General features: G+C 41.3%; 1 protein-coding gene across 5 annotated transcripts in view; it reads right to left on the bottom strand.

Moving 5' to 3' along the window:
• The window catches only part of LOC126073781 (SLAM family member 9-like), a 72822-nt gene that overhangs the window by 10475 nt on the left and 34391 nt on the right, over positions 1-27956 (bottom strand). Inside the window, exon 7 of one of the 5 annotated variants that reach the window (XR_007516844.1) lies at positions 199-4509. The exons of 3 other annotated variants lie outside the window; for them this stretch is intronic. The gene's annotated coding sequence lies outside the window, so the exon portion shown is untranslated. Of the gene's footprint in view, positions 1-198; positions 4510-20976; positions 26793-27956 lie in introns of those variants that run through there. One more of the 5 variants, XR_007516846.1, reaches the window with a different exon arrangement.

The following is a 27956-nucleotide window of genomic DNA, read 5'->3' as shown; positions in this document are numbered from 1 at the left end:
CCACAGGATTGAAGGAACACTGAAACTGAGATTAGACTGAGATTAAAACCAGAAGACCAAAGCAGCCGGCATTCTGAGGCCATGCTAAGTAAGTTCGAACTGCCAACCTTTTGGTTAGTGGTCGAGCACTTAACCATTTGCACCCCCAGAGACCCCAGACTGGGATTATTCTTAGTCTTTTTTTTTTTTAAGTCCCTGTTTTGTGTTTTTTTTTTTTTTTTCTGTTTTGTCAGCAAGGAATGTCTAACTGTCCTATCCTCTCTTCCTTCCCTCCAGCCACATTGCTGGTTCCCTCTCTCTACTTCCTCACCCAAATGCTTTGCATAACCCAGTGGTTCCTGAACAAGAAGTCCTCTCACAAGACATATAAGGAAATGGGGGAGGACATTTTCCCTGTGGGTGACCAGTAGATGAGCTGCCCAGAGTTTGACTCCATATAAGAAATTTCTGACCATAGGATGTATAGACCACGTTTTGAAGTAATTTCCCCATTATGAGGTGGGGGTGGGAAATGAAGCTGATGCTGAATATTCACTTGTCTGGGATGCTGCAAAGGAGTCTTAAGTGGGAGGACAAACTGAACCCCAAGCGACTTGTGTTAGGTCACACCGTGGGATGAAAAAGGTGACTACAATGTTGGGAGATGACTCCTGAGCTTGTTGTCCAAAGTCCAGACTCTGCCCCTTGATTGGTTGTGTGACCTTTTTAAAGGTCACAAAGCCCCTTTAAGGCTGGAGTTTCATGCCTATAAACTGGGTTTAATAAGTAATGCTGCCTGCCTTGAGTGTGTAGGAGTAGGGCCAAACCTGCAGGCTATAAGGGCCTCAAATACTAGTTCCTATCATAAGGCAAATACCAGTATTTGCATTAGGCATGTGGGGAATTCCCACAAAGAGCTTTCTTCTTTTGCCCACAGTGTCTTACTTAATTGACCAACAGTTGAAGCTTTTAGAAAATAAGGAAGGAAATTTGACTCACTAAAAAAGTTGGGTACAGGGACGACCACCAAAACTAGGAGCGGCTGAGCTCAGCGTCACTGTGAATACAGAACTTCTCTGCCTGCCTGTAGATTGGCATTGGTGAGCAGAGCTGCCTGGGGCTGAACTACCAGCCCAGGGAAGCAGCTAAGGGGAGACGGGGACTGCGCATGAGAACACCAAGCTGCTTGGGATCACTCAGGGTGAGGCCAGTCCAACAGGGAGCACAGCCCAACAGAGTGCCAGGCACTTTCTAAAGTGAGGTTGTCTCTACTTGGATTCTACCATTATTTGTTGAGTGCTTACTGTGGGTGCTGCAGAGTCCCTGGGTGGTGAAAATGGTTAAGATGCTCAGCTGCTAACTGAAAGGTTTGAGGCTGAAGTCCAGCCAGAGGCACCTCGGAGAAAAGGACGAATGATCTACTTCCAAAAACTCAGTCATTGAAAGTCCTATGGGACACAGCTCTACTCAGACACATATGGGGTCACATGAGTCAGATCTGACTCAATGGCAACTGGCTTGTGGGCACTGGGGACTGAGTGCTTACTGTGTCTCCACACAGAAAAAATTAAATTCCTACCATCAATGGGCTTACACTCTGCAGGAAGACACTCAAACAACCATAACAGAAAAAGAAAATGACTATAAAGGTGTAATAAACAATATGCAATTGTGAGCTTAGAAAAAAAGAGTCCTCCAGTGGCGTAAAACTCAGAGAAGCCTAAGAGATATGGACCATGAGAGCAGTTGACAGGTAAATAGCAGTTTGCTAGGGAGGACAAGTTTGGGAAGAGTGTTCCTGACAGGAAGACAGCAGGTGGAGACATCCAGAGCAAGGGAGCATGGAATGTTCCAGAGGACATAGGAAGTCTGTTGTCAAAATTACAAAGGGCCTTGACTCCCCTGAGGAAGAGTTTAGATTTGTCTTAGCCTGACACCCTCGTGCTCTGCTGAGGCTATCTGTCAATCAGTGGTTAGGAAATGTGGTCACTGTTTCTTTATCGTAAGGCTGGGCCTCAGACGTGGGAGTCATTTTCTAAACATCAATGTTCCTCTTCTCTTGTATCATGTGCAGCTAAGCAGGTCACCTGGAATGGGGCCTCAGCTCAGTGGATGGGGCACCTGCAGGGCCTCATGGCTTCTGGGCTGCATTAGCCTCCTCCATGGTAAGTGACTCCCCAGAAAAGGAAGGCAACTGGGTGGAGGCAGGATAGGGCTCCCTGATCACTTTGAGGGTTGTTTAAGGAACCTGGGTACTGGGCAGCTGAGACAGTGTCATCCAGTCTGATGGGCCCTCACTACGACACCCAAGGGTTTCACCTCAGTCATTCTGGTTTCCATCAAATGTCCTAAAAGACCCATTACCCAGCAGCTCCCTCTTCAGAAAGCCTGGGCAGCTGGGAGGGTGGTCCCCTTTCTTCCTGCCCTTGAAGAACAAAGACAGCTCCCAACACTAAGCTATTAATCAACTCTATGTTATCAATGTTTCAGCTAAAGCTGCTGAAACAACTACTGTGGGTCCATGCCTGGGTCCCCAGACCCCTCTGGGATCTGGGGATCTAGCAGTGAGCTCCCCACATCCCAGAGGAGAACCTGCACTCAGGCTTCCCAAGCGAGTGAAACTCTCCAGTGTCCGCATCTGGGCTAGAAGTGTACATAGCGAAGTGCACTGCAGGGGCAAGTTCAGATGTCCTTGGCGAACAAAAAGAGAAAATGACACTGTTATTATCACTTAGCAAATGCAGCGTGTTTCCTTTATTGCCCCAAAGTAAACAAAATGTACAGAAGGGCCACTTGCTAGCAACCAGCCTGGGACCCCTGAGCCTGGGCAGCCTGGGGTGTATTAACAGACCCAGTTGCCAGGGAGTTGAGGCTGCTCCTGGTGCACTGGCAGCGAAGCCAGGATAGCCTGAAGCTGCCTGAGGAGAGGGGTGGAAATGAAGAAGCCTGCTTGTGGGGCAGAGGGCAGTGGGGACTGGGCCAGCCTGTGGAGGGAGCTGACCTAGGGCCTGAGGAAGATCCTCTGGTCTGGGCTTCTGGAGCTTCTCTGTTGCCAAAGAAGAGCGAGCTCTCACTCCCTCTCCAGGTTCAGGGCTCAGGCACAAGCAGATCATCACAAAAGAAAGATTCTTTGAAAGTCTCAGGTTTATCTTAAAATTGTTTGTGAATTTACATTCCACTTCAGTATTACTTTTTATTTGAAAATGTAAAGAATGCTTTACCTTTGGGTAAAGCAAATGCTCTAGTAGGATGTTGAAGGGTGCCCTGTACCCCTATGGGTTGCTCCCAGCCCCACTGTTGCTTAAGCCCTGGGGATCCCAGATTGAAGGCATGTTTATTACAGCCCTGTTTTAGGGCAAACCCTGGAAACAAAGAGGATGCAATCAATGTGGGAATAACTGAATATGTTGGGGCATATTCAACCGTGGAATATCATGCAGCCCAAGAAAAGAAATGGTTCAGCTGACTGGGAGGGATTTCCACGAAGCAATAAGCTATTTGCATGAGAATAACAAGATGTAGAAAACAATACAATGGCATCACAATTTTGTAAAACATACAGCAGCTTCCAGCCTGGGTGGCACAAGTGGTTTGCGATGGTTTGCTAACCTAAACATTGGCAGTTCTGAGGAAGAAAGGCCTGGCAATATACTACCTTGAAGATTACAGCTAAGAAAACCCCATGGAGTAGGTCTGCTCTGTAACATATGGGGTCTGTAACACATGGGGTTGCCATAAGTCAGAATCAACTGGACAGCAGAGGGATTGGTTTTGGGTTTATATACCTACATCTGTTTATAAGAGCAAGGAGAGAATTGCAGAAGGATACATACTAGATTGCTAGCATGGGTTACAGAAGAGGGCAGAAATGGAGACAAAGCACAGGGGCAGAAGGACAGAAATGGATGGGGAGTTAAGAAAAAAAAGGAACTGAAAGAAAAAAGACTCCCAAAGCAGGCCATGAAATAGTATATTCATGAATTTATTGAAGATTACATGTTTATAGGTATACATAAATTAAATAAAAATTAAAAAAATAAGAAGATACAGTGAATTATTAATTCTGGTGAAAGCTTTGAAAGCTTGCATTGTTATAATATTTTACTACCCCACTCACTAAATAAACTCATGAATTTTAATGGATTACACAGCACTTGTATAACAGGATGTCTGGAATTAGCAATGAGCCTTGCAGTAGCAAGGAATTAGACCTTAACTAGATAATTTTCAATCCACAGTGAATTGTAGGCTCCCTCCAATTCTGCATCTCCTGGGGGCAGAGGGTAGTGCTGCACATGCCTGAGACCTGGAACTCATGGGGGACTTGACAGTCTGAGAGCTGTCCTGTCAGTGCAGAAGTCAATCTAGAACCCCACTGCCCATGCTGGATCAAATTTTTCTGGTCTGAGCTTTCTTCTTCTCCACCAAAAAAAGGAGAGTGAATGTGCACTCCCCGCTCTGGGTTGGAGCAAGCAGATCGTAACAAAGAAGAGGTTTCTTGCACAGCTCAGGTTTATCTTAAAATTGCTTCTGAAATTCAACAACAAAAAGACAACCCAATTTAAAAATTAGCAAATGACTTGAATAGACATTTCTCCAAAGAAGATACACAAATGGCCAATAAGCACATGAAAAGACGATCAACATCATTAGCCACTACGGTAATGCAAAGCAAAACCAGGAGATGCCACTTCACACCCACTAGGATGGCTAGAGCCAAAAAGGCAGATAATAACAAGTGTAGGTGGGGATATGGAGAAATTGGAACCTTCCTGCATTACTGGTGGGATGTAAAATGGCACAGCAGTTATGGAAAACAGTGGAGATTCTTCAAAGAGTTAAACAAAGAATTCCCATATGATCCAGCAATTCTACTCCTAAGTACGTACCCAAAAGAATCAAAAGCAGGGACTGAAGCAGATACGTGTACACCCATAGTGGTCATTGCAGCATCATCCACAACAGCCAAAAGTGGAAACAACCCACGTGTCCAACAGCAGATGAATGGGTTAGTAAAAGTGGTGCATGTATGTAAAAAACGTACGTACAATGGATTATTATTCAGCCATAAAGAGAAATGATGTTCTCACACATGCTATAACATGGATGAACATTGAAAACATTATTCTAAGTGAAATAGCCAGATATAAAGGAGGGTAAAACTTTCTTAGTGGTTACCAGAGACTGGGGGAGAGGAGAAGGGGAAGTTATTGCTTAATGGGTACTGAGTTTCTGTTTGGGATGAAGAAAAACTTTTGGAAACAAATAGTGGTGATGATTGCACAACACAGTGAATGTAATTAATGTCACTTAAAAATAGTTAAAATGGAAAATATTTTGTTATATGTATTTTTCAAAAAAAAAAAATTTTACGAATTTTGCATCCGATGTCAGTGTTAGTTTTCATTTTTAAATGTTAAAAAGTATTTACCTTTGGGTAAAACAAATGTCCTAGGAGGATGTCATTTATTACTCCTATGAGTTACCTGTATCCCAACCCCCAAAGCTACTCAGATCTGGAGATCCCACATGGAAGGTATGTTTATCGCCGCATATTTTAGGGTGAAAACCTGGAAACAAAGGGGATGCTCATCAATTTAAGAATGATTGAATAAGTTAGGTCAGCAGTTGTTGATCTCTTGATCTCAGGGCTTCTTTCCTTCCTTAAAAATTGTTAAGGACCCCAAACAGCTCTTGCTTATATGGGTTCTGTTTATCAATATTTACGTACTAGAAAATAAAAATCTTAAATATATTTACTTATTCATTTTGAAAATAACAATAATAAACCCACTTTGTGTTAAAATAAATAACATTTTATTTAAAATAACTGTATTTTCCAAAAAAGAAAAAATTGGTGCTATAAACATTTATCAGATAAATGATTTACAGGTATTTTCTTCCAGTCTGTGCCTTGTCTTTTCATTCTAACAGTGTCTTTTGAAGAGTAACAGTTCTTAATTTTGACAAAGTACAATTTATTGATGTATTCTAATTAAAAATTTTTTTAATATGTTAAGATGTGTCAAGAATGAAAAAAACAGCATATCAAAACTTTTGGGACACAGCAAAGCAGCCCTCTGAGGTCAATTTATAGAAATAGATGCACACATCAAAAAAGAAAAAAGGGACAAAATCAAAACATTAGCTACACAACTTGAACAAATAGAAAGAGAACAGCAAAAGAAGCCCATAGCCACCGTAAAAAAGGAAATAATAAAGATTAGAGTAGAAATAAATGCAATCGAGAATAGGAAAACAATAGGAAGAATCAACAAAACTAAAAGTTGGTTCTTTCAAAGGATCAACAAAAGTAACAAACCCCTGGCCAAATTAACAAAAGAAAAACAAGGGAGAACAAAAATAGCCCAAATAAGGAATGAAATAGGGGACATTGCAACAGATCCAACTGAAATAAAAACGATCAAAACAGAGTGTTATGAAAACCTATACTTCAAAAAATTTGAACACCTAGAGCAAATGGACACATTTCTAAAAATACAATACCTACCCAAACTAACACAAAATGATGCTGAAATTCTGAACAGACCCATAACAAGTGAAGAGATTGAAAAGGTAATTTTTAAAAATTCCCAACAACAACAAAAAAAAAGCCCTGGCCCAGATGGCTTCACTGAAGAATTCTACCAAACATCCAGAGAAGAGCTTACACAAGTACAACTCAAACCATTTCAGAACACAGAAAAGGAAGTGATACTTCCAAATTCATTCTGTGAAGCCAGTGTAACCCTAATACCAAAACCAGGCAAAGAAACCACACAAAAAAAATTACAGACCAATATCCCTCATGAATATAGATGCAAAAATTCTCAACAAAATTCTAACCTATAGAATTCAGCATCATATCAAAAAATAACACCACGACCAAGTAGGAATCATACCAGGTCAGCAAGTATGGTTCAACATTAGAAAATCAATCAATGTAATCCATCACATAAATAAATGGAAAGAAAAGAGTCACACGATCATCTCAATCAGCACAGAAAAGGCATTCAACAAAGTCCAACACCCATTCCTGACCAATGGAACAGAATTAAGAACCCAAATGTAAATCCATCCACCTATGGTCACCTGATCTTCAACATGGGCCCAAAGTCCACCAAATGGTGAAAAGACAGTCTTTTTAACAAATGATACTGGCAAAACTGGATGTCCATCTGCAAAAAAATGAAACAGGACCCATACCTCACACCATATACAATAACTAATTCAAAATGGACCAAGACGTAAATATAAAGCCAAAAACTATGAAGTTCATAGAAGAAAAAATAGTGTCAATGCTAGACGACCCAATACATGGCATTAACACCATAAAAACCACAACCAACAACACATAAACTCCAGAAGACAAGCTAGATAACTGGGATTTTCTAAAAATTACTGCTCATCAAAAGACTTCAGCAAAATAGTAAAATGAGAACCTACAGACTGGGAAAAAAAATTTGACTATTACAAATCGGACAAAGGTCTAACCGCTAAAATCTCCAAGAAAATCCAACACCTCTACAACAAAAAGACAAATAATCCAATTTAAAAATCGGCAAAGGAATTAGAGAAATGCAAATCAAAACTACAACGAGATGTCACCTCACTCCAACAAGGCTGGAATTAATCCAAAAACACAAAATAATAAATATTGGAGAGCTTGTGGAGAGACTAGAACACGTACACACTGCTGGTGGGAATGTAAAATGGTACAACCACTTTGGAAATCGATTTGGTGCTTCCTTAAAAAGGTAGAAGTAGAACTACCATAAGATCCAGCAATCCCACTCTTAGTAATATATCCTAGAGAAATAACAGCCTTTACACAAACAGATACATGCACACCCATGTTCAATGCAGCACTATTTACGATAGCAAAAATATGGAAGCAACCAAGGTGCCCATCAACAGATGAATGGATAAAAAAAAAATTACAGTATATTCACACAATGGAAGACTATGTATCAATAAAGAACAATGATGAATCTGCAAAACATTTCATGACATGGAGGAATCTGGAAGTCATTATGCTGAGTGAAATTAGTCAGTTGCAAAAGGACAAATATTAAGACCACTATTATAAGAACTCAAGAAATAGTTTAAACAGAAAAGAAAATATTCTTCGACATTACAAGGGTGGGAAGGAAGGGAGGGAGAGGGGTACTCACTAATTAGATTGTAGACAAGAACTATTTTAGGTGAAGGGAAAGACAACACACAATACAGGAGAGGTCAGCACAACTGAACTAAACCAAAAGCAAAGAAGTTTCCTGAATAAACCGGACACTTCTAAGGCCAGAGTAGCAGAGGCAGGGGTCTGGGGACCATGATTTCAGGGGACATCTAGGTCAACTGGCATAATAAAATCTATTAAGAAAACATTCTGCATCCCACTTTGCTGAGTGGCGTCTGGGGCCTTAAACACTACAAAGTGGCCATCTAAGATGCATCAATTGGTCTCAACCCACCTGGAACAAAGAAGAATGAAGAACACCAAAGACACAAGGTCATTATGAGCCCAAGAGACAGAAAAGGCCACATAAATCAGAGACTACCTCAGCCTAAGGCCAGAAGAACTAGATGGTGCCCCCTATAACTGATGACTGCCCTGACAGGGAACATAACAGAGAATCCCTGATGGAGCGGGACAGCAGTGGGATGCAGACCTCAAATTCTTGTAAAAAGACCAGACTTGCTGGTCTGACTGAGACTAGAAGGATTCCAGAGGTCATGGTCCCCAGACCTTCCGTTAGCCCAAGACTGGAATCATTCCCAAAGCCAACTCTTCAGAGAGGGATTGAACTGGACTATAAGAAAGAAAGTGATACTGGTGAGGAGTGAGCTTCTTGGCTCAAGTAGACACATGAGACTATGTGGGCAGCTCGTGTCTGGAGGGGAGATGAGAAGGCAGAGGGGGACAGAAGCTGGCCGAGCAGACACAGAGAATACAGGGTGGAGAGAAGAAGTGTGCTGTCTCATTAGGTGGAAAGCAACTAAAAGTACATAGCAAGGCGTATATAAATTTTTGTATGAGAGACTGACGACTTAAAGCACAATAAAAATAAATAAAATAAAAAATGAACAAAGGAAATGAACAGACACTTCACCAAAGAAAACATTCAAGCAGCCAAAAGACACATGAGGAAATGCTCACGATCTCTAGATATTAAAAAAAAAAAAATTTTTTTTTTTTTTTTTTGATATTAGAGAGATGTAAATCAAATCCACAATGACATACCATCTCACCACGGCATTATTGGCATGAATTAAAAAAACAGGAAATACCAAATGTTTGAGAGGCTGTGGGGAGATTGGAACTCCTATGCACTGCTGTTGGGAATGCAAACTGATATGACCATTTTGGAAAATTATATGGCACTTCCTTAGAAAGCTAGAAACAAATACCATATAATCCATCAATCCCACTCCTAGGGATATATCCTAGAGAAATAAGAGTCGTCACACAAATAGACGTGTGCACACCCATGTTCATTGCAGCATTGTTCACAGTAGCAAAAAGATGGAAACAACCTAGACGACCAGATGAATGGATAAATGAACTGTGATATATACACATAATGGGGTATTATGCAACAATAAAGAACAATGATGAATCTGTGAAGCATCTCCTAACATGGATGAATCTGGAGGACATTATGCTGAGTGAAATAAATCAATCACAAAAGGACAAATATTGTATGAGACCACTACTGTAAAAACTCATGAAAAAGTATACATACAAAAAGAAACAATCTTTGATGGTTATGAGGGAGGAAAGGGTTAGGGATGGAAAAACGCTAAATAGACAATAGATAAGTGGTAACTTTGGTGAAGGATAAGATGGTACACAATAATGGGGAAAACAGCACAACTTGTACAAGGCAAGGTCATGGAAGCTCCATAGACACGTCCAAACTCCCTGAGGGACGGAACTGCTAGGCTGAAGGCTGGAGGGACCATGATCTCAGGAAACATCTAGCTCAGTTGGCTTAACATAGTTTATAAAGAAAATGTTCTGAGACTTCCAGCCAACACAGCACCATATACAGAAGCACCATGCCGTCCCTCTACAGCAAAGACCCGAAAAACTAAGTAAAACAGAGATAAACATTGTTCCTGGAACCTGAAGTATCAAATGAAGAGATAAAGAACTCAGGCAGGCACCTAATGGAGTAAGAAACTGACAGAGAACAGAGAGCAAGGAGAGATATCTGTGGAGAGCCCCATGGCTAAGCAGCATGGATCCGCAATCTTGGACTCCTGTTTGGGATCGGCAGACAGGGAGCACGGGAAAGCAGCTTCGTGGAATTCCCAGAAGGAGAAAGAGCACCCGGTAACCAGCTATACATGCTTTCCCACCCTCCATTCTCTCCCCGCTGCTACACCTCCAAGCTCTCTGGCTGGCTGCAGTGGCTCAGAGGACTGGGAAGAGCAGCCTCCATGCTGCTTGGATCTGCCCACCCATGTCGGAGATCACCAGACATGGAGTACAGGAAAGCCCCTTCATGAAGTTCCCAGCAGAAGACAGAGCACCCAGTAAAGACTGATATAAGCTTTCTTAGCCCCCTCTTCTTCCTCCCCTCTTTGACCTCCTCTGCTTCCCGCCAGCTGCAGTCTCTTGGTGGGGAGGCAGCTCCTTTGGACTCAGGCTGCTTGGATTCACCCTGCGCACACTGGCCAGGCTCCAGAGCTGGTGTTGGTTCTTTCTGTCTCTTTTAGTTTCTTCTGTGCCTCCTACCACCTCCCCCTCCTTTTTCTGGCACACCTGGCTCCATGTGCCATCTTTGCTTCTTCTTGAAAGGCTGCCAAGTGACACTGGATGGAGGAGCCATTCCCCTGGCCTGCGACACCACATTGGTGGGATCTCTGAGGCTTTTTTTTTTTTTTGCCCTATTTTGCTTTGTTTTATTTTGTTTCTTTTCTTTTTCTTTTCGCAGCTTGGAACCCCTTCTAGCCGGTCGCACAGCACGGCTTATGGGCCTCTCCCCCAACCTGCGCAGCCTCTTAGGTGGGATCCCAGGGGGAGGCATTTCTTTTTATTTCTTTTTTTCTGTCTTTTTTTTTTTTTTCTCTTTCTCTTTTTTTCTTTTCTCTCTCTTTTTCTCTTTCTGTCTTTCCTCATTTCTCAATTCTCATCTCTCTGTACTTATCCTCTTTTCCTATCTCCTGAATACCCGGTGCTGCTGTGACATCTATACCACCTCTAGCCAGGCTATACTGTGCAGCCTGGGAGCCACTTCCCTGGTCTTAGCAGTCCCACCGGTGGGACTCCAGGACTCCCGGAGGCTTTTCTTTTCTAAATTTTTTATCTAGGTTTTTTTTTTCTTTCTTTTTCCATTTTTCTTTTTTTGTCCTTTTTGCTTTTCTCCATTTCTCAGTTTCTGTTTGCTCCACTCCAACGGTAAGCTCTGTTAGCATTTTTTTTTTCCTTTCTTTGCTTGTTTGTTTTCAACTCCAGTTTCTCTCTCTTCTTTCATATACCCCTATTAACTCCACACATCACAACCTTCCCCCTCTTTCCTGCCTATCTGCACTGTGCATCACACCTCTGAGCAGAACAGGCACAGCCTACCGGAACCTGCCCAGCACAGATTCATGGCCTGCCCTGTTGGCCCTAGTATGTGCCACAAACAACCCATTCCAGCCCCTCCTCTTCAGCTGGGCCTGCCCTGCTGTACCATAGCTGATTGACTGGCCCTGCCCACTGGACAAGGAGGTGAAAAGTATTGTGACAACAGACAGCAAACAATAAAGAAACCACGGCCTGCCTGCTCAGACATAAACAAATAAAACAAAAAAAGCAGGATGAAGCAAACAAATCTGCAATCAAGAACCAAAGAAAATAACTACTGAATGTCCCGAAGACAGTAGACAATATAAATAAAATGCATAAAAAAACAGGACAGGATGGGTCCAGTAGGCATCTAAAGTAAAACATCAGATGACTTTCCAGTAGAAGAAAAGGCACTAGAATGACCTGACAGGGAATTCAAATCTCTAATATTCAGAGCAATCCAAGATTTGAAGCAAAAAAGTGACAAAAATGAGAAAAAAATTGACAAATTTATGGAAAAGGCAGACAAATTCATGAAAAATATAGACCAAAAAAAAAAATGGAACAACTCAGGAAAGTATTACAAGAATAAAATGCCAAAATAAATTCACAACTAGAAATCCTACAAAAACAGCAATTAGAAATCCAAAAGATAAACAACAAAATTTCAGAAATGGCCAGTGTCATAGAAGGGCTGAGGGGCAGGTTTGAAATGATGAAGACAGAATCAGCAAAATTGAAGACAAACACTTGGATACAACTCTGTTTGAGAAAAAAATCAGAATAAAGAATGAAGAAAAATTAAGAAACCTTGAGAATTACGTGGGATACAATCAAAAGCAAAAATTTGAGAGTGATTAGAGTTCCAGAACAAGGAAAGAAAATGGAAAACACAGAGAAGGTCATTGAAGAATAGCTGACAGAAAACTTCCCTAAATATTATGAATGATGGAAAGCTGACCATCCAAGAATCTCAATGAACCCCATATAGGATAGACCCCAAAAGAAAAACACCAAGGCATATCATAATCACACTCACTAAAACCAAAGACAAAAAACCCTGCGAGCAGCTCGAGAAAAACAAAAAGTCACATACAAAGGAGAAACAGTAAGCCTGAGCTCTGATTATTCAGCAGACACCATGCAGGCAAGAAGGCAATGAGATGACATATATAAAACCTTGAAAGAAAAAAAATTGCCAACCAAGAGTAATATATCCTGCAAAACTTTCATTCAATAAAAAAAATTAGGACATTTCCAGACAAACAGAAATTAAGGGAATATGTAAAAACCAAAACAAACTTACAAGAATTATTAAAGGGAGTCCTTTAGTCTGAGAACAAACATCAGACCACAGCCTGAATCTAGGAGGCAAGATCGTATCAGCCAGATACCAACCTAGGAAATGAACTCTCAAGGACATTCCAAAACCAAAAGAATTGCAACAGGGAACCAGAAAGGTTAATCTGTAAATGACAACAATATCAGAACAATAAAAAAAGAAATAAAGTGTACAGGTATAGAAGTTTCTAATGGAGAGGAAGACAAGGCAATACCAAGTAATAATAGACTGTTTCAAACCTAGGGAGATAAGAGTAAATTTCAAGGTAATCACAAAGAAAGTTAACAAACTACTCATCAAAATAAAGAACGAAAACATAAAGTCTCAATAAAAACAAAATCTACAAAAACAAAAGAAATCCACAAACAAAATGAACTCAACACAGGAGATTAAGAGGAACAAAAAAAATATTAGCACCACAAAAAAAAAAAGCACTACAAAATGGCAGCAATAAACTCAAGCCTATCAATAATTACACTGAATGTAAATGGCCTAAATGCACCCATAAAGAGACACAGAGTGACAGAATGGATAAAAAAACAGGATCCATCTATATGCTGTCTACAAGAGACACACCTTAGAAACAAAGAGGTAAATTTATTAAAAATCAAAGGATGGAAAAAAATATATCAAGGAAATAACTACCAAAAAAGAGCAGAAGTGGCAATACTAATCTCAGAAAAGGTAGACTTTAAAACAAAACCCATCATAAAAGACAAAGAAGGGCACTATACAGTGATTAAAGGGACAATCTATCATGAAGACTTAACCATAGTAAACATCTATGCACCCACTGATGAGGCCCCAAAATACATAAAACAAACTCTAACAGCACTGAAAGCAGAAATTGATAGTTCCGCAATGATAGTAGGGGACTTTAACATACCACTCTCAGTAAAGGACAGAACATCTAGACAGAAACTCAACAAAGAGATTTACAAACACAAAGCAATCCCAATCCAAACACCAACAACATTCTTTAAAGAGATGAAAAAACTTATCAATAACTTTATATGCAAAGGGAAGAGGCCCTGGATAAGTAAAGCACTACCGAGGAAGAAGAATAAAGTAGGAGGACTCAAATTACCTGACCTCAGAACCTACTATACAACTAGGGTAGTCAAAATAGCCTAGTACTGGTACAACGACGAATACATTGACCAGTGCAACAGAATTAAGAACCCAAATGTAAATCTATCCATCTGTGGTCACCTGGTCTTCGACAAGGGCCCAAATTCCATCAAATGGGGAAAAGACAGTCTTTTTAACAAATGGTGCTGGCAAAACTGAATGGCCATCTGCAAAAAAACGAAAATAGGACCCATACCTCACACCATATACAAAAGCTAATTCAAAATGGATCAAAGACCTCAATATAGAGCCAAAAACTATGAAGTTCATAAAAGAAAAAATAGGATCAACACTAGAGGCCCTAATACGTGGCATTAACAGGGTACAAACCACAACCAACAACACACAAGCTCCAGAGGATAAGCTAGATAACTGGGATCTTCTAAAAACTTAAACACTTATGCTCATCAAAAGACTTCACCAATAGAGTAAAAAGAGACCTTACTGATTGGGAAAAATTTTTTGGCTATTACCAATTAGAAAATGGTCTAATCGCTAAAATCTACAAGAAACTCCAACACCTCTACAACAAAAAGGCAAACAATCCAGTTAAAAAATGGGCAAAGGATATGAACAGACTCTTCACCAAAGAAGACATTCGAGGAGCCAACAGACAGCTGAGGAAATGCTCACGATCACTAGCCATTAGAGATACAGAAATCAAAACCACGATGAGATACCATCTCACCCCAGCATTACTGGCATGAATCAATAAAACAGAAAATAACAAATGTTGGAGAGACTGCAGGGAGTTCGGAACTCTCATGCACTGCTGGTGGAAATGCAAAATGATACAGCCATTTTGGAAAACAATATGATGCTTCCTTAAAAAGCTAGAAATAGAAATACCATATTATCCAGCAATCCCACTTCTAGGAATATATCCTGAAGAAATAAGAGTCATCACATGAATAGATATACATACATCCCTGTTCATTGCAGCATTGTTCACAATAGCGAAAAGATGGAAACAACCTAGATGCCCATCAACAGATGAATGGGTAAACAAACTGTGGTACATACACACAGTGGAGTATTACACAACTCTAAACAACAACGATGGATCTGTAAAGTGTCACATAACATGGATGCATCTCGAGGACATTATGCTGAGTGAAATAAGTCAATAACAAAAGGACAAATATTGTATGAGACCACTACCGTAAAAACTCATGAAAAGGCTTACATACAAAAAGAAACAATCTTTGGTGGTTACCAGGGTGGGGAGGGGTGGGGATGGAAAAACATTTAATAGACAATAGATAAACAGTAATTTTGGTGAAGAGTAAGACAATACACAATACTGGGGAAGTCGGCACATCCTGTTCCAGGCCGTGCCATGGTAGCCCCGTAGACACACCCAAACTCCCTGAGGGATGGAATTGCTGAGCTGAGGGCTGTGTGGACCATGGTCCCAGGGAACATCTAGCTCAATTGCCATCACAGAGTTTATAAAGAAAATGTTCTACGTTGTATTTTGGTGAGTAGCGCCTGGGGTCTTAAAAGATTGTAAGTGGCCATCTAGGCCACTCCACTTGTCTCACCCCTTCAGGAGCAAGGAAGAATGAAGAAGACTAAAGACACCAAGGAAAGATTAGTCCAAAGGACCACATCTACCACAGCCTCCACTAGACTGAGTCCAGTACAACGAGATGGTGCCCAGCTACCACCATTGACTGCTCTGACAGGAATCACAATAGAGGGTCCCAGACAGAGCTGGAGAAAAATGTAGAACAAAATTCAAACTCAAAAAGAAAGACCAGACTTGCTGGACCAGTAGAAACTGGATGAACCTCCAAGATTGTCACCCTGGGATACCCTTTAAACTTGGAACACAAACTCCCACAGGTCACCTTTCAGCCAAAAGACAGGTTGGCAAATAAAATAAATAATATCGCCCACGAGTGCTGTGCTTCTCTAAATAATCATATAAATGAAGCCAAATGTCAAACACTTTCCCTAGATGAAACATGAGAAAGTAAGAGAAGACAGGGAGGTTAGCTTAAGGGAAATAACAACCAGAATGGAAATAATTAGAATGCTGATATATCGTGAAAAATGTAACCGATGTCTCTGAACAATACATATCTTCTTGTTCTTAGGTGCCATAAAGTCAGTTCCGACCCATACCGACTGTACGTACAAAACACTGCTTAGTCCTCTGCCATCCTCACAGTTGTTATGCTTGAGCCCATTGTTGCAGCCACTGTGATAATCCATCTCATTGAGGGTCTTCCTCTTTTTTGCTGCCCCTGTACTTTACCAAGCATGATGTCCTTCTTTAGGGACTGGTCCCTCCTGATCACATGTCCAGAGTACTTGAGATGAAGTCTCGAGAACCTTGCTTTCTAAGGAGAATTCTGGCAGTACTACTTCCAAGACAAATTTATTCGTTCTTCTATCAGTCCATGGTATATTCAATATTCTTCGCCAACACCATAATTCAAAGTCATCAATTCTTCTTTGGTCTTCTTTATTCGTGGTCCAACTTCTGCATGCATATGAGGCGATTCCACACCATGGTTGGGGTCAGGCACGCCTTAGTCCTTAAAATGATATTTTTGCTTTTTAACACTTTAAAAGGGTCTTTTGCAGCAGATTTGCCCAATGCAATACATCATTTGATTTCTTGACTGCTGCTTCCGTGGGCGTTGGTTGTGGATATAAGTAAAATGAAATCCTAGACAAATTCAATCTTTTATAAATTTGTCATGACCTTCCTTATTGATCCAGTTGTGTGTGAGGATTTTTGTTTACTTTATGTTGAGGTGTAATCCATACTGAAGGCTGTAGTCTTTGGTCTTCAGCAATAGGTGCTTAAGTCCTCTTCTTTTTCAGCAAGCAAGTTTGTGTTATCTGCGTATCGCAGGTTGTTGATGAATCTTCCTCCAATTCTGCTGCCCCATTCTTCATCAAATAGTCCAGCTTCTCGGATTATTTGATCAGCATACAGATTCAATAAGTATGGTGAAAAGATACAACCCCGATGAACACCTTTCTTGATTTTAAACCACCCAGTATCCCCTTTGTCATGGATTGAATTGTGTCACCCCAAAACATGTGTAAACTTGGGTAGGCCATGACTCCCAGTAGTGTGTGACTGTGCACCATCTTGTCACCTGATGTGATTTTCCTATGTGTTGTAAATCCTACCTCTATAATGTTAATGAGGCAGGATTAGAGGCATTTACGTTAATGAGACAGGACTCCATCTACAAGATTAGGTTGTGTCTTAAATCAATCTCTTTTGAGATGTAAAAGAGAGAAGCGAGCAGAGAGACATTGGGATCTCATACCACCAAGAAACAAGAGCCAGGAGAATAGTACATCCTTTGGACCCCGGTCTCTGTGCTGATGAAGCTTCTGGACCAGGGAAGATGGATAAAAATGACCTTCCCCTAGAGCCTACAGAGAGAGAAAGCCTTCCTCTGGAGTTGGCACTCTGAGTTGAGACTTCTAGATTCCGAGACTGTGAGAAAAGAAATTTCCCTTAGTTAAAACCACCCACTTGTGGTATTCTGTTACACCAGCACTACATAACAAAGACACCATTGTTCTGTTGGAACAACTACCCCTTGGTCTATGTACAGGTTCCACATGAGCACAATTAAGTGTTCTGGAATTCCCATTCTTCATAATGTTGTATGTAATTTGTTATGATACACTCAGTCAAATGCCTTCACGTAGTCAGTAAAACAAGGGTAAATATCTTTTGGTATTCTTTGCTTTCACCCAAGATCCATCTGACATCAGCCATGATATCCCTCGTTCCACGTCTTGTTTTCAATCCAGCTTGAATTTCTGGCAGTTCCCTGTCAGTGTACTGCTGCAACTGCTTTTAAAAGACCTTCAGCAAAATTTTACTTGTGTGTTATATTAATGATATTGTTTGGTAATTTTCATGTTCTGTTGGATAACCTTTCTTTGGAATGGGCACAAATATGGATCTCTTCTAGTTGGTTGGCCAGATATCTGTCTTCCAAATTTCTTGGCATAGACAAGTGAGTGCTTGCAGCACTGCATCCGTTTGTTGAAACATCTTCAATTCCTGGAGCCTAGTTTTTCGCCAATGCCTTCAGTGCAGCTTGGATTTCTTCCTTCAGTACCATCAGTTCATAATCATATGCTACCTCCTGAAATGGCTGAATGTCAACCAATTCCTTTTGGTACAGTAACTCTGTATATTCCTTCCATCTTCTTTGATGCTTCCTGTGTTGTTTAATATTTTCCCCCATCAAATTCTTCAATGTTACAACGCGAGGATTGCATTTTCTCTTTAGTTTTTCCAGCTTGAGAAATGCCGAGCATGTTTTCCCTTTTGGTTTTCTAACTCTAGGTCTTTGCACATTTCATCATAATACTTTACTTTGTCTTCTCCAGCCACCCTTTGAAATCTTGTGTTCAGTTCTTTCACTTCATCATTTCTTCCATTCCCTTTAGCTACAGCAAGTTTCAGAGTCTCTTTTCACATCCATTTTTATCTTTCCTTTCTTTCCTGTCTTTTTAGTGACTTCTTCCTTTCTTCATGTATGATGTCCTTGATGTCATTCCACAGCTCGTCTGGTCTTCGTGATTAGTGTTTAATAATTCAGATCTTCTTGACATGGTCTTTAAATTCAGGTGGAATATATTCAAGGTCATACTTTGGCTCTCTTGGACTTGTAATTTTCTTCAGTTTCAACTTGATCTTGCATATGAGCCTTGTTCTAATTGATGATATTAAGCTTCTCCTTCATCTCTTTCCACAGATGTAGTCAGTCTGATTCATGTGTGTTCCATCTGGTAAAGCTCAAGTGTATAGTTGCTGTTTGTGTTGTTGAAAAAAAAGTTTTTGCAATAAAAGCATTGGTCTTGCAAAATTCAATCATGCACTCTCCAGTGTCATTTCAAGTACCGAGCCTATAATTTCCAACTACTGTTCCTTCTTCTTTATTTCCAACTTTGGCATTCCAATCACCAGTAATTGCCAATGCATCTTGACTACATGTTTAATGTATTTCAGATTGCAGAAGTTAGTAAAAATATTCAATTTCCTCATCTTTGGCATTAGTGTTTGGTGCCTAAATTTGAATAATAGTCGTATTAACTGGTCTTTCTTGTAGGTGTATGGATATCATCCTATGACTGAGAACGTTATACTTCAAGATAGATCTTGAAATGAACACGGCACCGTTCCTTTTTAATTTGTCATTCTCGGCATAGTATACTGTATGATTGTCTGATTCAAAATGGCCAATACAAGTTCATTTCAGCTCACTAATGCCTAGGGTATTGATGATTATGTGTTCCATTTCATTTTTGACGACTTCCAATTTAATTGGAACAATATGTATAGAAAATGCTAAATGAGAACCTGATTTGCAGTATAAAATTTCACCAAAACATATAAAAATATCTATTAAAAAAAGAAAACTCACAGACAGGAACCACCGATGATGTTCCAATTCTGGGATTGTTTAGGCGTCTGCTCCCAAAGAGGAAAGAAACATCTGCCCAGCACTTCTAGACACTGTGCTAGGTGCTTGGGACACTTTACCTCATTTAATCCATAAAACAACTCTATGAGGAAGGCATTGATACCATAATTTTACAGAAAAGGGAAGTATGGCTTAATAAATTCAGTTAATTAACCTAAAGGAATCAAATTTGAAATGCCAACACAGTTTTATTTTAATTTTACTGCATCAGGTTGCCTTCCTAGAATCGAGGGCATATATTGGATGGATTTTATAAGAAGCATGGGTTCTGTGGTTTTCTTATTTGTTCTTAATGAAAAACATTCATGATTTCTCTTTCCCAATGCAAGGTTCTGGAGCACATCGTTCTGGAACTTCATACTATTACTATGAGGTGGGTAAAGAAAGTAAAGCTTAGCAAGTTTAAGTAAGTTTAAGTTAACACTCTACTAGAACCAGAATTCAATCCCAGATTTGCTTCAGATTCATTGTATGAGGCAGCCTTCTTAGAATTAAGAGGTTATATTGGATGGATTGAATTAAAAAATGGGTTCTGTGGTTCTCTCATTTGTTCTTATGGGAAAACACTCACATTTCCTGTTTCCCAATGTCCTAGGTGTCTGGAGCACTGGGGCCAAGGGTTTTTGAGCACATGTTACTGGAACTAAGGATTCTGGAGCTCATGTTCTTCTGAAGGAGATCTGAGGAGGTTCTGTCTTGTTTCATGTGATCTTGACGCCAGAAGTAGACCCACGAGTAGAAGTGCAGGAGATTTCACGGGCCTTTGGCCCTGAGCCATACTTCAGAGTCATGCTGCATGTCCGTAATGGGGCAGACTCTCCAACATGGGTCAGCCTCCAAGACAAGTACAAGCAGAGATTCCATGTGTCCAATATGATAACCCTGAGGATTGAGACCCAGACCCTTGAGGACAGTGGGCAGTACCTTGCTCGAGTCAGCTTAACTAAAGGAAGAGAATTTATTCAGATGTTTCATCTCATTGTCTATGGTGAGTGACAACTCCCTCAGCCCAGACTCATAGCTTACCTCCTTCTTTTGCCCCTGGGAGTGTCACATAAGCCCCCTTTTGCAGGATTGTGCCCAGATACGAGTCTTCACACTCTATTTTCTCCCATGAACATAGAGTAAGTAGGTTCACAACTTGATGGAGAGCAGAGCTAAGGTTCATACCTGGGAGAAGATCACTTCAGTGTTTTGGGAAAGAGGAAATTTGACAAAAAAAGGAAATTTTTGCAATAATATTAATTGTTCTCTATAAACTAAGGCTAATTGATTTGTGTATCAGTTTTTTATTGCTATTTAAGAAATTACCAAACATAGTGACTTAAAACCACACATTTGTTGTCTTACAGTTCTATAGGTCTGAAGTTCCATACAGGTCTCACTGGGCTCAAATCAAGGTGTCAGCAGAGCCGTTATCCTTTCTGCAGGCTTAAATGGAAAATTTGTTTCCTTGTGGTTGCTTTTTTGTTTTATCTGTTTTCTTTAAAAAAAAAAAAACCTGTAATAGATTTTATTTTAGAGCAATTTACATTTACAGGAAAATCGTGCAGAAAGTACAGAGAGTTCCCATGTATTGCCACCTACACTTTGTTTCTCCTATTAACATCTTGCATCCTGTAATATATTTATTATAATTGATGATCCAACACTGATACGTTTTTATTCATAAAAGTCCATGTTTACATGAGGCTTATCTCCTTATGTTGTACAGTACTGTGAGTATTGGCAAATGCTTAATGTCATGAGTCCACCATTATAGAATCATACAGAATAGTTTCACTGCCCTAAATGTGCCCTGTGCTCCATCTATTCATGCCTCCTTCCTCCTCCTCACCCCCTGGAAACCACTAATCTTTTTATTGTCTCCATAGCTTTGCCTGTTTCAGAATGTCATATTGCTGGAATTATACAGTATATTGCTTTTTTAGGGACTGATTTTTTTTGCTTAGCAGTACGCATTTAAGGTTCCTCCATGCTTTTCATGGCTCGATAGCTAATTTTTTTTTTATTGGTGAGTAATACTCCTTTGTGTGGATGAACCAGTTTGTTTATCCATTCACCTAGTGAAGGACATCTTTATCACTTCCAATTTTGGGCAGTTATGGATAAAGCTATAAACATTCATGTGCAGGCTTTTATGTGGACATATGTTTTCATTCCATTTGGGGAAATACCTACAAGCACAATTGCTCAATCAATGGTAAGCCTGTGTTTATCTTTGTAAGAAACTACCTGAGTGTCTTCCAGAGTGGCTATATCATTTTGCATTTCCACCAGCAAAGATTGAGAGTTCCTGTTGCTCTACATCGTTGTCAACATTTGGTGCTGTCAGTGTTTTGGATTTTAGCAATTTTAATAGGTGTATAGTAGTATCTATTGTTTTGATTTACAATTCCCAGTGACATATGAAGGAGTTACTGGATGGTGCAAGTTGCTAAGCCTTCTACTACTAGGCAGAAAGTTGGTGGTTAGAACCCACCCAGAGGTGCCTGAGAAGACACACCTGGCAATCTGCTTCCAAAACATCATCACTTTGAAAGCTCTATGGAGCAGTTTTACTCTGCATACATGGGGTTGCCATGAGCCAGAGTCAAACTGACAGCAGCTAATAACAACAATGACATAAGATGTTTAGCATTCTTTCGTAAGCTTATTTCTCATCTGGTGAGGTTTCTGTTCAGATCTTTTCTCATTTTGTAAGTGGGTGGTTTAATTTCTTATTGTTGGGTTTTAAAAGTTCTTTGCATGTCTTGGATACAAATCCTTTATCAGATGTGTGTTTTCCACATATTTTCTCCCACTCTGTGACTTGGTGTTTTTTTGTTGTTGTTTTGTTTTGTTTTTTCATTCTTTCAACAGAGTCTTTTACAGAGCAGACATTTTTGACTTTAATGAACCCTAACTTATCACGTTTTTCTTTTGAGGGATCATTTTGCTGAGTATAGAATTCCTGGTTGATGGGTTTTTCTTTTGGCATTTTAAGTATTTCACTGCACTCTCTTTGCCTGCATGATTTCTGAAGAGAAGCCTGATGTAATTCTTCTGCTTGTTTCTTTGTAGATTAGTAATGTTTTTCCTTTGGCTTCTTTCAAGAGCCCACACATGTTCCCTGAGATGTGGATGTGTGCCAGTGGGTGAGCTCAGTGTTTTTCTCTGCTAGGGCCCTATAGTTGAGTCATTCATGGTTCAGTGGTATAATTCTCACCTTCGGTGTGGGATAGCTGGGTTCTAATCCCAGCCAGTGCAGCTCATGCACATCTCCCAAGTGTCTGTGTGTTGATATGATGCTGAACAGATTTCAGCAGAGCGTCCAAACTAAGACAGGCTTGGAAGAAAGGTTTGGCAATACATCAGTCAATGAAAACCCTGTGGATCACAATGATCTAAGCCTGTTGCATATGGAGACTCTATGACTCAGGGACCAATTCAACAGTGGCTAACAACAGCAGGGCCCTATAGGATTCATCTATTTTTAGGCTAGTTTCTGGGCTGAGAGTTCCAGCACATAGTAAGAATTCACACCCATGCCCATGCATAGTGCAGGCTGGGATCCTGACTTCTCACAGACTCCACCCTTGGTACAGGGCAGGTGGCAGCCTTCCAAGCTGATTTTCCAGGCCAGAAGACAGAAATATTCTCATCCTATATTCACCCTAGCCCCTTATCTTGGTTTGTGCAACATCCCTACAAGTACAAGGCCACAGCCAAGACCTCATCCCCATTTAGGGATGTCAGTGACCCCTTTAGCACTGAGTTTCCTCTTGTTTTTGTGGCTTAAGTTCTCCTGAACATCAGTTCCATATTTAAAACATTCTTTGTTATTTTTTTGTTTGTTTTGTTATATTTTTTTCAAGCATTATTGTGGGTAAGAGTATGATAGGCTTCCTAAGTCAGCTCAAATGCCTTCTTGTATGGAGCTTTTCAAAGTATTGGTTGTGTGTGTGTTTCAACTGTAAAATTCTTTTTCTTCCAAAACTTCCGAGACTTGGGGCTGAGGCAGCTATTGCTTCAGGCAGAGGCTAGAATCCAGCTAAGAATACAGAACTCAGTGTTCATCTTTTGACTTCCAAAATAGGCAAAGTATATTTCGTTGATAGAAAAAAAAGAGATAGAGATTTGTGTGTGCCAAAACCAGAGACTGCAGACTCAGAGAATAGAGCTCTCTCAACAAGCCACAAACTACAAAGATATCAGTTATGACATGAGATATGAGAAAATGCCGGGGGCGTGGAATTAAGTGATTATTAAAAATATACCTTATGGTTCAGACTCTGATTAAAATTTGGCAGGGACTCGAAACAGTCATTCCCTATCATCTCAACAGAAGGGGCTGGGGAGCAAGCCAAACCCACTAAAAAACCAAACCTACCATATTTGAGTCTAGTCCAACTCATAGCAACCCTATAAGACCGAGCAGAACTGCCCCATATGGTTTCGAAGGCTATAAATCTTTATGGCAGCAGACTGCCACATCTTTCTCCCACGGAGCAGCTGTTTGGTTCCAACAACCAACCTACAGTTAGCAGCTGTGCACTTTAACCACTGTGCCGTCAGAAGGTTGAGAGGAAATACAAAAACAGAGGGGCTTAGGTTCTGCTTACTGTTTATCTGGCAAAATACTACCTCCTCCCAAGGACTCCTGCTGAATAAAAATTGGGGCATGGTGTGTTTAGGCAGAAAAGGAGCCTCTAGAAGTACTACAAGTCCCGCAAGTCTGTGCACAACATTGGGGAGATTCAGATAGTCTTATGGGCCCCCACTAAGGAAACAAAGTGCTAAGAGGACCACGGGCCACAAGACAACTCAGGTCAGAAAGAGGAAGTCTCAGAGTGCATGGAGCTCAACATGGAGCCCATAGCAGGGACCATGGGCTCCAGCAGCAGCTGCCAACCCTTGTTGAGATAAGCAAAATCTGTCACGTTAGTGGCAGATACAGCAGATGCAGAAAGTGATACCCAAAGACCAGGACAAAATTCCCTAGCAAAGGCCTACAAGGATTATAGAGAACAGCAAAGACAGGAAGCCCCTCCCCCAACTCCAGGAGGACAGGGAGGAAGAGAGGAGCACAAGGAGGATGGGAGGTTGGAGGGCACAGGTAAGGGTTTCTTTGACTAGTACTGTTGTGCTAACCAAGCAGTTGGGTTCTCTGGGCCTGATATGTTTAATCTGACTCTTTCTTCCATGGGGATTACCAGAGGTTCCCTGGAGACACCCCTCTCCCACACTGGGGATCTCTCACCTGCCTTGTCACAGGTAATACACTCTCAGGATGGTCATTTACATCTTTCCCTTTGGGCCCTGGTCCTTGGCTGGTCCCCTTCCTCACAGACACTCTCTGTTGGGGTTCTATTGCCCCTCCAGATTGCTCTCTTCACAAAGTCCTTTCAAAAGTGTCCTACCTCTACCTCATGAAAAGCACATACAATGGACCCACCATTGGCAATGCAAGTTCTTCCCCACCAGCAGCTCCTTATCTGCTACCGTATGCCATTTCAGCACCATCTCTCCCTTTATATTTCTCGGGTGTGAGCCAGGCACTAGTCCACCACATCCCCCAGCTGCAGGGACACAGGTCAAGCTCTCTGAATGGTCCCAGTAAAGCTGTTTTCACCACCTTCAGGTGAGGGGCAGGCACCCATCCAAAGACATTCTCTTATCTCCAAATAAGAGCCTTTTTATGCCTTCAGTGTGGGTAAAGCTTTAAGAGTCTCAAAACCAGTTTTCAGAAACTGCTTTGTAAATTCTGTACCTGGAAGGTATTTTCCCAAGAGGTTTGATGATCCCCTCCAAGTGCTGTGGGGGTTGTGAGGGACAGAGGCTTTGTGTGAACCTGGTGTGAATTTAGCTGTGCATGGTACAGGCTGGGGTGTAGGTGGTGGAGAGAACTGAGAGACTCTGGCTGCCTGAACTTCTCTAAACCTGGGATTCTGTATCACTTTCTCATTATATGACTTTGGGCAAATGGTTCCCCCTCACCAAGCCTTAGTTTCTTCAGCTGTGAGATGCCCTGCCTTCCTGGCAGGGTGTTATGAAATTAATGAGATAAGGGATGAGTAATGTGCAGATACAATAATAATACTTTCATCCCCTCCTACGCAGAGTCTGTCCCCCTCCCCCAGATCCTGGCCAAGTCATGGTCTATCGCGCCAGGCTGATGCAATGTCACGCTGGAGTGCAGGGCCACAGGAGCCACAAAGAACCTGAACATGACCTGGGAGAGCAAGGGCCTCCCCAAGAACCTGAATCAGAGAGAGATACCAGGACCTGACACCAACTCCTGGACCCTGGCTCTGAGTCTGCCCGTGAGCCAGCACCTGAGCAGGCCCAATGCCAACCTCACTTGTGTGGTCAGCAACTCTATGGACTGGAAAATGTCACCTTACACATGAGGGAAGTGTGTTGGGCTGAAGAAAATGACCAGAAAGGTAATTGGTTCAGCTCCATGAAGACTCCTATCTCAGGAGGTTGGGGCATTGTTATAGCTTTCCATTCTCAGTAATGTGATATCAGACACAGTAAAAGTTGGCAAGTGCCCCAGGAAGGGGACGGTGAGGAAAAGCAGGCCTTTGGGGAAGAGAAAAGCTACCCCAGTCCTGATGTGTACCCCTGCTCTGAATCCCACCTGAAGGGCCACTGAGTGGATGAGGAATCACATTTGCAATGAGTGACCTCACGGAAACTAATATCAAGAGGGGAAGCTGGTGACTTATAACGTTAGGGGACTTTTCGTAGCATTGTCCAAAGATGAATAGACGATTTGGGGACATAGCGAGTTCCCTGTCACTGGAGGTGTGTAAGCACAGGTGCACAGTCATTTACTGGGGTTGTTATAAGGCACAGAAAAGAGGTAGAACTCCATAATCTTTGAGTTTCCTTCCAACATGGACACTCTTAGATTCTAGGACACTCTCTTTGGCAATATCACGTAGGATTATTCTAAGCCCAAAGTCCCAATTTACTCAGAACCATCAAGTGACCTGGAGTCCCTGATACAGCATCAGCTCACTGAGGGACTGTGGTCAATGCCAGGATCCAGTCCCCCAGAAGCCTCTCACTGTCTGCTCTGCTTCTGACCCGACAGGGACAAGAGCTCAATTCCTGTTCACGTTGCTGTCGATGATGCTGGCAAAAGGCCTTCTCCTCCTCGCGCTCCTTGGCAAGCTCGGCGTCCAGGTTGCCAAGGTCAAATTTCCAGCAGAAGGAAGGAAGTGAGAGGTGCTCAAGCAGATTCGAGAACTGGATCGGGATTTTATTTTCATTTTGGTGCTTTGTTAAGTTTTCTAACTCATAAATGAATGCCCTTGAATGAGAAAACACTTGTATCAGTTTTTCGATATTTTCTGTGTCGGTTCCATGAGGATTTATACACCCGTGTAAATCAATGTCAGTAAATTGCACTTTCCTGAAATTGTCCTTTTCATTAAGATTTTTCAATCGAATAGATTTTGATTACAGATTATATTCTTTTAGATGGTGGTTTTGTTTGTTTTATTTACTTCTTCTTTTTTTTCTGTTTTAAAAACAGGAGAATCTTGCTGAAAGTCTAAGTGATGAATTAGGTGAAGTTTCCAACCTCAATAGGTACAGGATCCCATTAGCCAGTTCACAGGTTTTCTCTTTGGATGTATGGGCAAATGCACTGGTTCAGCTGGTGGTATGGAGTATATTAAGGGGTTTCCTATCACTCTGCTCCCTCTCCTAAGAACTCACAAATGAGGGTTTGTTTGATTTGGGTTTGTTTTGGGGGGGGGATTGACAGCAGTGATATACAAGGTCACTTTACAGAGATTCCAACTTGTGGACCAGCACAAACTTAATTCAAATATGAACATGACTAAAGAAAGAATATGTCAATCAGAAGGAGGGCTGATAAGAATCAGACCACAGACAGGTGAGTGACATAGACAAACGTAGCGCTGTCAGGCTGGCAGGAGACCTCTAAGCCCCAGGCAGCTAAATCCTACCAAGTAGACAGAGAGCTCAGGCTCTCCAAGGACAGTGGAATCCACACCAGCAGCATCTGCCCACCTGTCCTGACTCCTACTCACCAAGAGGCCCACTGATACCTTGGCTTTCTACGTGGCCTAGGTTTGGAAAGAGGATTCTTGGGTCAGGTCTATGGGACCGTGTAGTCCAGTTGACAAGTATGTTTCTTACTGTAAATTAATAAGTCTGCATGCTGGTTTTGTCTACCAGTGTCTTATGAGATTTGTTGGCAAGATTTTGCATCCAAAAGTCAAGCCAACCCTGAGCAATAGATGAGATGGAGCTTCTAGGCTCAGGCTCAGTGTCCAAAGGGCAGATTAAACCGTGGTAAAGTCTACAAAGTAATGCCAACCTGTGGGCCATGTCACTCACTTGTTTCTTCACTCAACACTTTCTGGGCTACATGCTGAGGACATATTGAGGATTATCTTGGAAGACAAACTCTAAGCCCCTCCTTGTCATATATGTTCCCATTTGA

Source organism: Elephas maximus, chromosome 3, assembly GCF_024166365.1.
Source record: "Elephas maximus indicus isolate mEleMax1 chromosome 3, mEleMax1 primary haplotype, whole genome shotgun sequence".
Taxonomy (NCBI): domain Eukaryota; kingdom Metazoa; phylum Chordata; class Mammalia; order Proboscidea; family Elephantidae; genus Elephas; species Elephas maximus.
This window is presented reverse-complemented; position numbering and strand designations above follow the sequence as displayed.